We start from the raw sequence: 12,703 nt of genomic DNA, 5'->3' as shown, positions 1-12,703 counted from the left end.
CTAAAAATTAAAACGTCTACCTCATAATTATGTCCACCTTGACATGGGGTGTTGATCTACTTCACCTCATATGATCAAAACCAACCACTCACGTTTTAGCAAAATTATCTCTAAAATTTGGGAAAACATTTACCTATTGGTGGAAAATTTGTTTTCTTAAAGAAATGCATGTTTATTATGAACATGTTGGTGCATTAGAGAGATTCAGAGATGAACCTATAGAGGTTTTTGCAGCTTAAAGGGATTTTTCTAGGAAATACATGCTTGTAAAAAGATTATGTTGCTCTGTGATCATGGAAAAGTAGCTGCAGAGATTCTTTGGCCAATATGAATTGAAAATAAATTATTTTTCTGATTCCCTTGCCCAGTTCTTTGTATCCTGCACCATTGCAGCTGTCATTTCCCAGCATGCATTGTGCGGTTTAATGCGTTTCTTAATGTAAAACTAATAGATACGAATCGTGCTGCCTCTTGTCTCGGTGTGGTTTCACTGAATGAGTCAATGCCAGTGCTTTGACTGATTCTGTTTCAAGCGTAAGCCCTCACTATCTCCAGCGCAGGGACAGGCATCGTACTTTGAGCTCTATAAATAGCTGTGAGAGTAAAGCAACGGCCCGAGGCTGCTCTACCTGTGCAAACCACCTATGAATGGCAAGCAGCGCCACAAGGACGTTCAGTACTTTAAAGTGTGTGAAGGGCAAAGTAATGAGGATGTCACAATAACACCTTAAAGATTATCAGCGACACAGACTCACTGCAAGGTGCAGAGAAAAGATGTGGGTTGTTAAAGGGGACCTAACGTTTAAAATTAAAGGAATTACAGTTTTCAATGCATTATTTTTTTTACTCCAGTAGCCAAACAATGACATTTAGTTGCCAAATTTACTGTGTCTTTGTGAAATGATAATAGACTAACATTCAGATTTTGTACATTTTTCAAATTCAAAAATACTTTATTGATTTGAAATGGAAATTAAATATTTCTGCTTCCATTTCAGTCTCAACTGGTTCTAAAAACAGCACTTTAAAAAAACAACAACAAACAAACAAAAAAACATCCAGTTGAATTTCTGAAGTTTGGAAAACGAGCAGTTTAAAAAAACCTCTCAACTGTTAAATCTAATTCCAAAGGCCCAGCCCCGTTACCTAGCAACCCCAGACAAACCCAGCCCCGTTACCTAGCAACCCCAGACAAACCCAGCCCCGTTACCTAGCAACCCCAGACCAACCCAGCCCCGTTACCTAGCAACCCCAGCCAAGCCCAGCCCCGTTACCTAGCAACCCCAGCCAAACCCAGCCTTGTTACCAAGCAACCCAGGCTGAGATCCAGCAGGTTTGGTCAGCTGGTTTTACCTCTGTAAAATGCTTGGAAAAGACAAGTGTTTAAGTATTTTGTTAATAATTCAACATCCAAAAAACACTTCTTGTGTTCTTGTTGGTTGTGAAGGAGGCTCTATTTCTGCTTTTTGAAGACGTCTGTTTGTTTAATTGTATATCTGTTTGTAGCTACATTGTGCATTTATTGTATCGTTTATCATTTTATAGTGATAAATTAGGCAGAAGTGACCAGACTAAAATCTCATCATCTAAGAATAATTTTGTGCAAAAATGTAATAAACATGTTTTGAATAGTCCATAAAAATATTCTAACCATAGTAGCTCATGTTTAAGATTCTTCCTTCTGTTCATGCCTCCAAATTATCGTCTCTATAATAAATGATCTGTTTATGTAAATGCAAAAATTAAAAATCCCTGGACTAAAGAGAAATGTTGGCCACAGAAAGCTGGACGAGGCAAGAACATTCGGTCAGTCATTTTAAAATACTACTCGTCCCTGTAGCAGTTTAAATGATGTATTTTGTACTAGCTTGCCAGAAAGTTTTATTTTTCTGCTAAAAGTTGCTTCCAACAGCCCAGCCTCGGGGCATTTCAGATCATCTTTCACCTGCCAGCTGGCTCGGTCTCTGGGAGTCTTTAATGCAGCTCGTTTTCCACCAGTCTTAAAAAATGCATGTGGACTGTAGGTTGACTTCACTTTAAAGTATATTCAAAAAGTATACAACGGTCCCTTACGTCTGTGTTTCCAAGAATTCTAAATCTATATTCATCTTTCTGAAGATCTTTTGAGCCACACAGTGTCTGGGACAGATTTTACTGCGTCCACACGGCCATTTGTTGGTGGTTTTGGTCTCGGTTCTGTTGAAGTGAAGTCTGGTTCGAATGCAAATGTGAACGCCAAGCAGACCGGAAAGCACTAAAAAAAAAAGCAGGAAGTAAACTACAGTACAAGAGCACTCTGGGTTAATACACTCAAAACAAACATGCAACTCTAATGCTAGTGGGAGAAATGTCTTGTAGTCTTTTACCAAAGATAAAAGAGAAATCATACAACCTCTAAAATCTGACTCAACTCGATTTTATACAACAGTTTTCATGTTGGTCAAAAGAAATGATATTTCAGCTCCCAAAGCACTTTCTGACATGTTTATCTTGTTATATAAGTTGTCCCCCCTTTGGGGACAACTTATTGCTGGACAATAAGTTGTCCCCAAAGGTATTGCCATAAACAATAATATGATTGTTTTGAAACCATTTCCAAGTAAAATACACAATCTCAAAGATTAATAACACTGAAACTAGAAGACATTTTAAATATCCAAAGTAAATAAGCAAAACATCCAAAACAACAAAATTGCCCTTCAAAATATGGGTAAGTTGAAACCAAAGGACCAGACTGAAGCCATTTGTCATCCAGATTTTTTGAAGAAAGAGAGACAGAAAAGAGAAAACTATCATGCCTGGAGATTGTCGAACTTGTTTTAATTTATTAGGAAAGTAATTGATGTATTGCTTATTGCAATAGGCTTGCATGTAGTGAACTACAAAACAGGAGCTTTCTTCTTGCCACTGTTCCATAAAAAGTCAGATTTATTGACTACAAGTTATCCTGTCAGAAGATTTTCCCACCTGAAATGTAAAGCTCTGCAATAAAGACTTGCCCCTTTGTTGCTTCTCTTGATTAATTTTCTCTTTTCCCTGCAAGTCGGTTCAGATGGAGAATTTTAAAACATTACCTTCAAGCAGCCAGTCTTGTAAAGTATAAATTATTTTCAATATTTTGAGTCTTTGGCAGGGAACAGTTTGAAGGTCTGACACTGCGTTTTTATATTGAAATCGTCTGATGCAGTATTGAACCTGTTGGCTGATCGTCTCTGCCAAGCTCTCATTTCAGTGAAAGGGCTTTCAGCAATCTGCTGCCCATCTCAGAACAGGGTGTAGCGGCACAGTCGAGTCACGCAGACGGTAAAACCCGAACCTGGCCGGCCGCCAGGTGCAGCTCTGGTCTTGTGAGCGTGTGTGTCAGCGTGGAGGAAGCCATCGATGGGGGGAGCCTCCCACAAGAGAGAAGGCCTCTCTTGTCTGCAGCCATCACACTTCACTTTGGGTGTAATGTAATCTGTTTAAAATCCCAGGCAGTCCTTTCGACCCTGGTAATGCTTAGACAGACGTTTCTGGCGTAATTGGCTCATAGATCACAGTTGACTGCATGTATCCAGGTGCAGAACATCAGCTGATCGCAGTTCGAGATAAAACTCAACCCTGCCTCTCAAAGTGAGTACGTGTTATAATCCGTGTTTTAAAAATGTAGCAGCAGGGAAACTCGGTTTAAAATATTGTTATTGTATTTCTGCTTCTCTTTGCTTTTGTCACAGTTCATTAAAATGTTGACTGCCTTCAAATGTTTAAGGATGTTATTTGTGAAAACCTGGGATTGCAGTTTTCTGGCCAATCTTTAAAAAGCCCAACCTGGTGATTCCAATTAAAATTATTTCTCTGAAATGTTGCAAAATATAGCAAGAATGTCATTGATTGGCAACAATAGTGTGAATGTAGTTGACTGCAAACGTGGAGAGGTGATCTGGTGGACAGTGAACCTCTCACTGCAGAGCAAAAGAGGACATTGGTCGACTTTTAGACCTTCGTTGAGGCAGATAAGATCAATGGACAAGATCAGCTTCACATTTACGCATCAATATAAATTGATACATAAATGTATCAATCAATCACCAATTTTCTATAATTGAGGAAATCGGACCCAATTTATCAGTGCAATGAAATTTTTTACAAAATCCCCATGTGAGGCTTTAAAAGGTTAATATTTGATTTTTTTTTTTTTTTTGTCAAAATCTAGAAGGGATGGTTGGGTAGTGATAGTTTGATTTTTAAATTTCCTACCAAATTTAATACGTTTTATTTACCATTTTAAATGACTGGTTTGTAATTTTGTGTTCTCGCTTAAGCACTAAACCAAGAATGAACCGATTTACCAAATTCATCGTGATTAATTGGTTTATCAGTTGTCAACTAATTTAGCAATTGATTAATCACTAATTGAGTATGCAGACTGAAAAAAAATAACATATTCAGACCAGTAACTACTCTAAAACTATACCAAAAATATATCAATGGCTGCTGGAAAAGACGTCCAGAAACCACTTAATCTGTTGCTTTGTCTTCTTTTTGTGACTCTACTGGCCTTTATTTCACAGTGATCTGACAAGAAAGAGGGTTATGAGAAAAGGGAAAGGTCAACGGGCCGCTACTCAAATATGTGACGCACGTTACCCCTGCGCCATTGCCACGCCCACTGCCTGTATTCTTGTTGGTTAGGCAGGAAGCTCTACTTCTGCTTTTCTAAGATGTATGGCTGTATAACTAATGTAATTAAAATGTTTTAGATCCTAGCCTGTTTAGGGATGAAAAATAGTTAATCTTTAAATACAATGGAGCCAAGTAGCCGCCAATCCCTCAACTCCAAATGGAAGAAGAAATGATAAACTTTTTCTCTTCATGTTTTCATTTCATCTCCATAAGTTAAATCAGTCTGGATTTCTTTCACCAAATTGGTTTTCTAGACATATTTTCCTCATCTCACTCTTTATTCCTTGCTTTTATCAACCTGCATTGTAAAAGTTTAACTTTACTCTTAGGTGAAAAGAAGGTCCCATGTGAAAACTCCCACTCTCCTTCACAAACGCTCATAAAGATCATCCCTCGACAGCATGAATTAATTCCTCAAACTCATGAGATTTTCCCATTAAAACCCACTTCTGCAAAGGCTTAAACGAGAGATGCTATATAGGGACTGCTTTTACCCCCTCAGCAACCTTGAGAAAAGTAGCTGCTGAAACATCAAGGTGATGGAAGCCAGTTTGTGATTCTCAATGAAGCCCAAACCCAGTCCCAGGAAAGACGAGCCAATCCGAATGGATTCGACTGGATATTACAGCAAAGACAGAAACAAGACCGAAGAGCTCAATAGGTCAAACCAAAGGACGGCGTGCCTGGCATCATCAAGAACTTCTCACCGTCAACTGAGATCAATTCCTGTAAGCCGAGGAACGTCAGGTCAAAGGAGCTTTATATAAAAACAGCTACACTTTAGCATTCATCAGCAAAAAGAGCCAGAACTTCACGTCTGAACAGTTATTGAGACTTTATGAATTTAACAGCACCAAGCTAAGAGTAATTTCTGCTGCAAATATCTTTACTCTGAATCAGATTCCAACGTCGCATTTGAGGGATCATTCATCACATGAGGCCATCCAAATCAAGTTGGATGGCCTCATGTGGGAAAGGTATGTCAATCTTCTGTTTCCTTTACTGACTGAGTAAACTAGGAGAAAATAGAGGCATAAATTATGCTTTCCTTACATTAATTTAAAGACTAGGTAACAGGAAAAACATCAAACATCCACAAAGCTTCCTCTTTCCAAGTTTCTGCAACTTCTTTCCTCTTAATCTGGATATCTTTGGTGTTTCCAAATGAGTCCTACCATTACGCTCCACTGTTTCTATAGAAATCTGTCCAGAAACCCAGTCTGTCATCCTAATCACCTCAACTGGTGATGGAAAGAAGTGGTGACTCTACTCTTTAGTCCTGACGAAAACTGACTTCAAACCACCCAGAGGACGTAACAAGTTTCACACTTTGATTCATGGTAGATGACGTATTTTCCAGACTTACGGTCGCTACAGTCTTACCAGGAACCAAACATTTCCATCTTTAATTGGGCTTTTTTAAAGACGTTGTTGGAAAAAAATCAGATGACCATCTGTCCTTCTGACAGATTAGACCGTTTTAATTTTACCCAGAGAACAGAGTGGAGGTCACTAAATCCATCACTTCAGGAAAAATGTCCATCAGAATATCATCTCTGATTTGGATGCCATCTGAGATGAAGATTTATGGACAAGAGGATTTGGAGCTGCTGGACCACGGATGCAGGATTATTCTCCCGGAGAGGGACGTGTTTCCAGGATCACAGAGTCTTTCTGACCTCTGGAGAAAAGTTCCCTGATTTCAAAACTTTGCCCCTGCAGAGAAAAAGTTTCCATGTATTCATCTTGATGTCGACAGTGTGGATTATCTGTTCAAAAATAAACAAAACAGTCTACCGCAACCACTATTATGATTTCTTTTTTTTTTTTTAACACATGAAGATGAAAAAAATAAAGGCGTTGACGGTATTTCTCAAGAACTGTATCCACGTTTGCATGTAATTTAATCCGTCATTAAGACATTCACGTCCATGAATGATGATAGAGAAGTGGAGCAACCGGTAATTGGAGAACCTTTTGGTTCTGCTCTTTTAACTTCACAGAGTTGAGCAACTGCCAAAGAATAGAGAGGATGGGCACAATTTTGTATGATTTTTTTGTTTTTCCTAGACAAAGATTGTTACAACTCTAATGCAAAGTCCTCTGCTTTTGATTTTTATTTATTTATTGCAAGAGAAACCTTTTCTAGTATCAAGGAATATAAGCTGTCACAATTACAGTGAAGACAGTCAAGCTGAAGGTGCTTTATTTACACTAGGGCTGAAATGATTGATCTGATTAATCATAATCAATTGATAACTGAACTAATCATCAAATAAGTAATCGATTAACGATTAACTGGAGTACACAGACTCAAAAAAACTACACATTCAGAGCAATGATCAAGTCAAAAATATGAAAAGATACAGAAATTTTGCATTAAAATGGAAAACATTCTTTGTAAATATGTTCTAACCTGAACACATTTACAGTATCATAGTTTTAGCCTCAACTGTTTCAAATTATGTAAAAAAAATCTCCTATTAAGCACCTTTTCCTGTCCAATAATTAATTCCTGTCATTAATCAAAACAAAGAAAATCCTGGAAGTTAACGCTATGCTGTATTGGTGTTAAATCATGCAAAAGGGCTGAGCTTTTCACAGTTATGATTCCATTTTAGGCAATAAAATGTTTATATTCTTATTTCAAATGAGGAATTTAATTACTTATTTGCATTTCTAAAAAAGCTAAAAAAGCATTTCTAAAAAAGCTTGAGTGGTTTACTGAAAAATCTACAAAATGCAACAATTTCCTTTTACCAGATTAATCTAAAAGAATCGTCAGAGGCAACCTTCATTTATACTACAACCTTATAAACTATCGACTCAGAACGGTGCATAAAACAACCACATTACAAGCAGCTGTTTTGTGCAGTTTATTCTCTGCTGCTTACACCACCATGTCTTAACTCCAGCTAATACAATCCCGATAGCCGGAGGTGCTTAAAACCTGATTATCCTGCTCTGGCCTCCTGCAACACAGACTGCAAGTCTGATGCTAAGTAAGCAAAGTGATTTGCTGCTGAATTAATATAGATGCTGAATAATCTAATTAGAGTGCAGCTACAACGACTGTCAGACTCTGTTAGACGTCCCGCCCTCTGGGGACGGGACGAGGCAAGTCGCCAGAAGATGTAGAGGCTCAGGCAGTTTCATTTAATCCTTAGAGGAAATGAGATAAATCTACTACATATTTACAGTTCAAAACTTATTAGTCAACCGGATACAATCGGCCGAAAAGCGTTTTCTCCGTAGGGTGTCTGGGCTCTCCTTTAGAATAAGGGTAAATTAATTGACAGTTGGCTGGACAAAGTTTGTACATTTCTGTTGCCATATAGGGCTTAAATTTAATTCATAATGGTCTTAAAGAAGGTTTTAATGATAATAATTTTATTTTATTTTTATTTTTTTCCCCCACCAGGGGGTCCTTTTCGTGGGCTCTAGTGTCCCTTTTTTCATAGTAGGCTGACAGGAAAGGGGGAAGAAGAGGGGGGAAGACATGCGGCAAGTGTCGTCGGGTCCGGGAATCGAACCCGCGACGGCCACGTCGAGGACTGAAGGCCTCCAAACGTGGGGCGCGCTAACCTCTACGCCACCAGAGTACGCCCCGATAATAAAAATTTTTGAGCAGTACTTGTACAATTTTGCTTGCAACAATTGTTATTCAGCAATGGGACCAGGGCAGTTCTGAAACACAGGAAAATGATATAATTTGAACTAAAAATAATGCCAGAATCTTTGTTTTCTTAGCATTTGTCACATGTAAGAAACTATGGTGCAAAATTCAGGGCAACTGCTGCTACTTTGGAGCGCATGTCCCAGTTTAACTACAGTAGATTTTAAATTTAGACAGCTGCCACTGTGAAACACTGAATTAATCTGAATGTATTTCATCACCTCTGCTGCTTAAATATTACTTTCCTCCCTAAGGTACTCCATCTTTTCCCCTTTCTTTTATTTTAAACAACAGAAAAGGTTGTATGTGACACTGTACAAACTGCCCTGATGGACACTAATGAGCACAATGGTCTTCATGTTGAAGCGCGCCCTGAGAGGCAGGGCAGTGGAGACGCAGTGTTACCTACACTCACAGAGTAATTGCCTTTTCTTCTGGTTTAATGAAATTCTTGTCACGGCCAGCCCTTAACCTTGAGAGGTGTCCTTGCATGTTTTTAAGCAGAAGCCGAAAGTTTGCTGCATCAATGAGAAGAATGACTTTTTTGTTTTTTGCGTCAGAAATGAGTCTCAGATCTCTGTGAATAGAAAGGAAGACGTCCATTTGGTTTGTTTCAGGTCAAAAAGAAACCCAATTTGGAGAACAATATAACTAAATAAAGCACTTATGAAAGGTAGATTTGGTGTTTTGGTGCAGCATAGAGAAAAATATTGAAACTTTTTCTCGGTAAACATTTCCAGTTAGCATGAATTTCACATCAGATGAGGCACAAAAAGTTAGTTAGCTTGCACAGGTATGTTAGCAACTTGTTAGCGGTAGAGTCAATTCAAATTTAAGATGTTTTAAGACCATTATGAATTAAATTTAAGACCTATAATCACAATAAATTTATGAACTTCGTCCAGCCAACTAGCAATAAATTTGCCCTTACTCATGACAGATGCAAAAAACTAGCTTGCAAACAATGGTATGTTAGCAGTTAGCAGTAGCCTCAACCAATTTAAGACCTACATCACGACAGAAATAAATGTATTTTTAGCAGTTATGAAGTTATGCGAGTCGCCTGTCATGATAGACTCATATTCAATCGGACAAATTTTTGAGTTTTGTGTCAAATTTTTTATGTTTTCTGTGAAACGCTCTAAATCAAAAAACAAGCCAAGTTGGTGTAAAAACAAAAAGAAGTTTAATAATTTTATTCTAATAACTACAAAACATCAAAAATGGTGGTAATGTTCCACCAGAATGTACTCCTATCACTTCACTTTTTGTTTTGTTTTCTTGTCTTCCCATTTAAATGTATAAATCTAAACCCCATACTGACATATTAAAAGTTGTTGAAGGATTTGCAGCCTTTCCTTTGACACAAGTTTGGTTGTAGCTGATTTTTCTTTTGAAAAAGGAACCAAACTGGGTCAAGAAAATACTGAATACGCATTTTAGCAGCATCTTCCTCTTTTTCTGTCACACAAAGCTGTTTAGAAAAAGATCTAAACTCCAGAGGCAGATTTTTTTTAAATGAATTTAACTGAAGCTGATCCTACCCACAACACAAAAAGCAAATGTTTACTCAGAGAAACTCTGGTAAAGCTTTAAAACACTGCACAAAGTTTACCACTCTGAAATCCTATTATAATGAGTTATTTTGCAGCATCTTGGACTATTAATCTTCTGAGAGACTTGACTATAATTAATGCGCTGGTAGAAAGAGTCTGGCCAGCATTGTTTCTCTTTAAGTCCACATTAGTTGGCACTTTGAGAACCATTGGCTCAAAACTAATTATTTTCATTGGTTTGTACTTAATCTGGCGTTTTCCCTATGATCTGTTTCATCACACCGAGTCTCGCCTCGGGCATTTTCTCTATCCAGTCAAGTGTACTTGAGACTCAAACAAGCGTTTTATGGGAGCTTGAGGATAGAGAGGAGTAAGGGTTCACTTTTTTGATTTAAAAATAAAGAAAGTCTCAATGCCCCCAAACTAGAGCTGGGAGATAAAACTTTGGCTTTGGGGGTTTAATGATTGGAAAATGTGACTTACTAAACGTTTGCAACCAAAGATGCTTCTGTTTATTTAGACCATGAAATCAGATCATCTCTGACAAAATAATTACATTTTGTTTCTTAATTACGACAATAAAATCTGAATATTACCAGCATGCAGATGTAATATATGGAGAATCAAGTAGTAATTTTATGTAAACTCCAACACAATAATTAAATAAACTAAAATTGTTGAGAATCTTGTAAAGCTACACTTTGGTATCGCTTTTATGAATACTACTAGATAGAAATTTTTAATTTTGAACACATCTGCAACAAATTAGCTTGAATCGAATATGACATGGTGCATATTTTGATTTAAAGAGTTTATTTCCTGTCTCAATGAGAATCGATAAGCGAGATTGACAGTGGAATTGATAAACAAATTCTTATCATTTCCCATCCTTACAAACAACTTTGTAAAAAAAAAAATAAGAACTATACTAACTGAACGGGTAATAAATTAAGTACAGCACAGTCATGCCAGATCCTGAAAACTCAAACTTTTTTCTCACTAAAACGACTTTTTGTATTGTAATATTAAGACGTTTATTTCTGGTAATTTGCATCTATTCTGCTAATATTGAGACTATATTATCATAATACAGAAGGAATGACCAAAAGAAAAGCCGCTTTTTCTTAAGAAAGCAACTCTGAAATGGTACATTTCTGGTACATACAAAAAGACGTTTAGATGTTGTTCTCTGTGCTGTAACATTTGAAATGTTCACATTACATTTCTGTCACCAGTTAAGGGGAAACGCATCCCACTGCCAGGACTGGCTTGTCTTCACCACAATCTGTTTCCATTTGTCCTCCCACCCAATTCTTCTCCATCTTTTTTACCACAGTCATTACGTCTCAATGATCTCCTCTCAGTCCAGTCGCCCCCCATTTCTCCAGCCCTCCCTGCCAAAATGTCTCTCTCTGCAACAGTAATTCTCATTAATTATCATCGGAGGCATGTTGTGCAGCCAGAAAGACCCAGGTGGTGAGCCCCAGCTGAACTCCTCTGGTCCCTGTTGGTGAGCGGAGCAAACAGGAGGCGAAACGTCCTCACCACCAAATAGATAATCATAGGCTACGGGAGGAAAATGAAACCAAAATTGGATTTGTTTTTTGACAACATGCAACCCATTTCTATATCAAATTGTTTTCAAAAGATCTGCAGTCAGAACAGTCATGTTGCATTTAATCCGACTTTTACATCATTAACGTGAGACATGCATCATAATTCCACACCAGGAGAATTCAGATGCTTTAAATCCGGACATAAACAAACGATGGTTGAAATAATAATCATGAAATCATGAAAGAAGTTTGGATTTGTAGCTGCGTTTTCATTGATCACATAATTTCACAATTTGACATTTCGAACATTAATTTGCCTAATGGACACACACCAATTATTTTATATTTTTTATCAAAAGTTTTGGCGCTAGGATGAGGTGGGGTTTTTTTTTTGGCCATATCAAAATTAGCTTATTTAGCAAATTGCAACTTAAACACACAACTCATGATAAACAACCAAATGTTGCCACTGGCATAAACCACAAAGAAGACGACGACCTGAAGTACTTCTAGGACACTTAGCTATCATAATCACAATAAAATGCTAGCCTCCCACCACTAGATAGCATTGGTGTTAGCAGCTAGTTACCGATAGCCTCAAAGTGACAGATTGCAACAAAGATGTCTGCTTTTGCCTGACAGAAAACTGCATATTAGATCAAATAATCCTGCCATGCCAAAATTTAAGACCCAGGATTAACATATTCAAGGCCGACTTATTTTTTTTAATGAATTTAAGGCATTTTAAGGCCTTGATTTTGTATACATTAATATAAGACTTTTTAAGGATGCGTGGACACCGTGCCATTGCAGTCACATCGTTTAGTAACATGAACAACTATTCAGAAAAAATTAATAATTCATAGCTTGCTCTTTTGAGAACATATAGCATTTTATATTACATATTGCCTTAAATCTTACAAGCATAATAAAATAAATTTAAAAAAATTTATTTTATTTATTTCTGGTCATACAATTTTAAAATATCAGAACAAAGGAAAATCATATCCCCCTTTTTATGCATTTGTTCTCATATCTTTTTTATGATTTAACACCTTTCGGTAGCTCAGTTTTCCTAAAATAGTGACCAAAGTTGTTAAAGTAACACTCCGACTCATAGGTGTTGTGCAACCAAGAATAATTTGCCTCAAAGTTGATCTCTTTGCTATAGCATAAATTCATTTATTCTGCATATAAATGTTTCAGATTTTGTTCATACTTGAAGTACAAGTTAGTAAGTAAAGTGCTTCATT

Source organism: Gambusia affinis, linkage group LG22, assembly GCF_019740435.1.
Source record: "Gambusia affinis linkage group LG22, SWU_Gaff_1.0, whole genome shotgun sequence".
Classification (NCBI taxonomy): domain Eukaryota; kingdom Metazoa; phylum Chordata; class Actinopteri; order Cyprinodontiformes; family Poeciliidae; genus Gambusia; species Gambusia affinis.
This window is presented reverse-complemented; position numbering follows the sequence as displayed.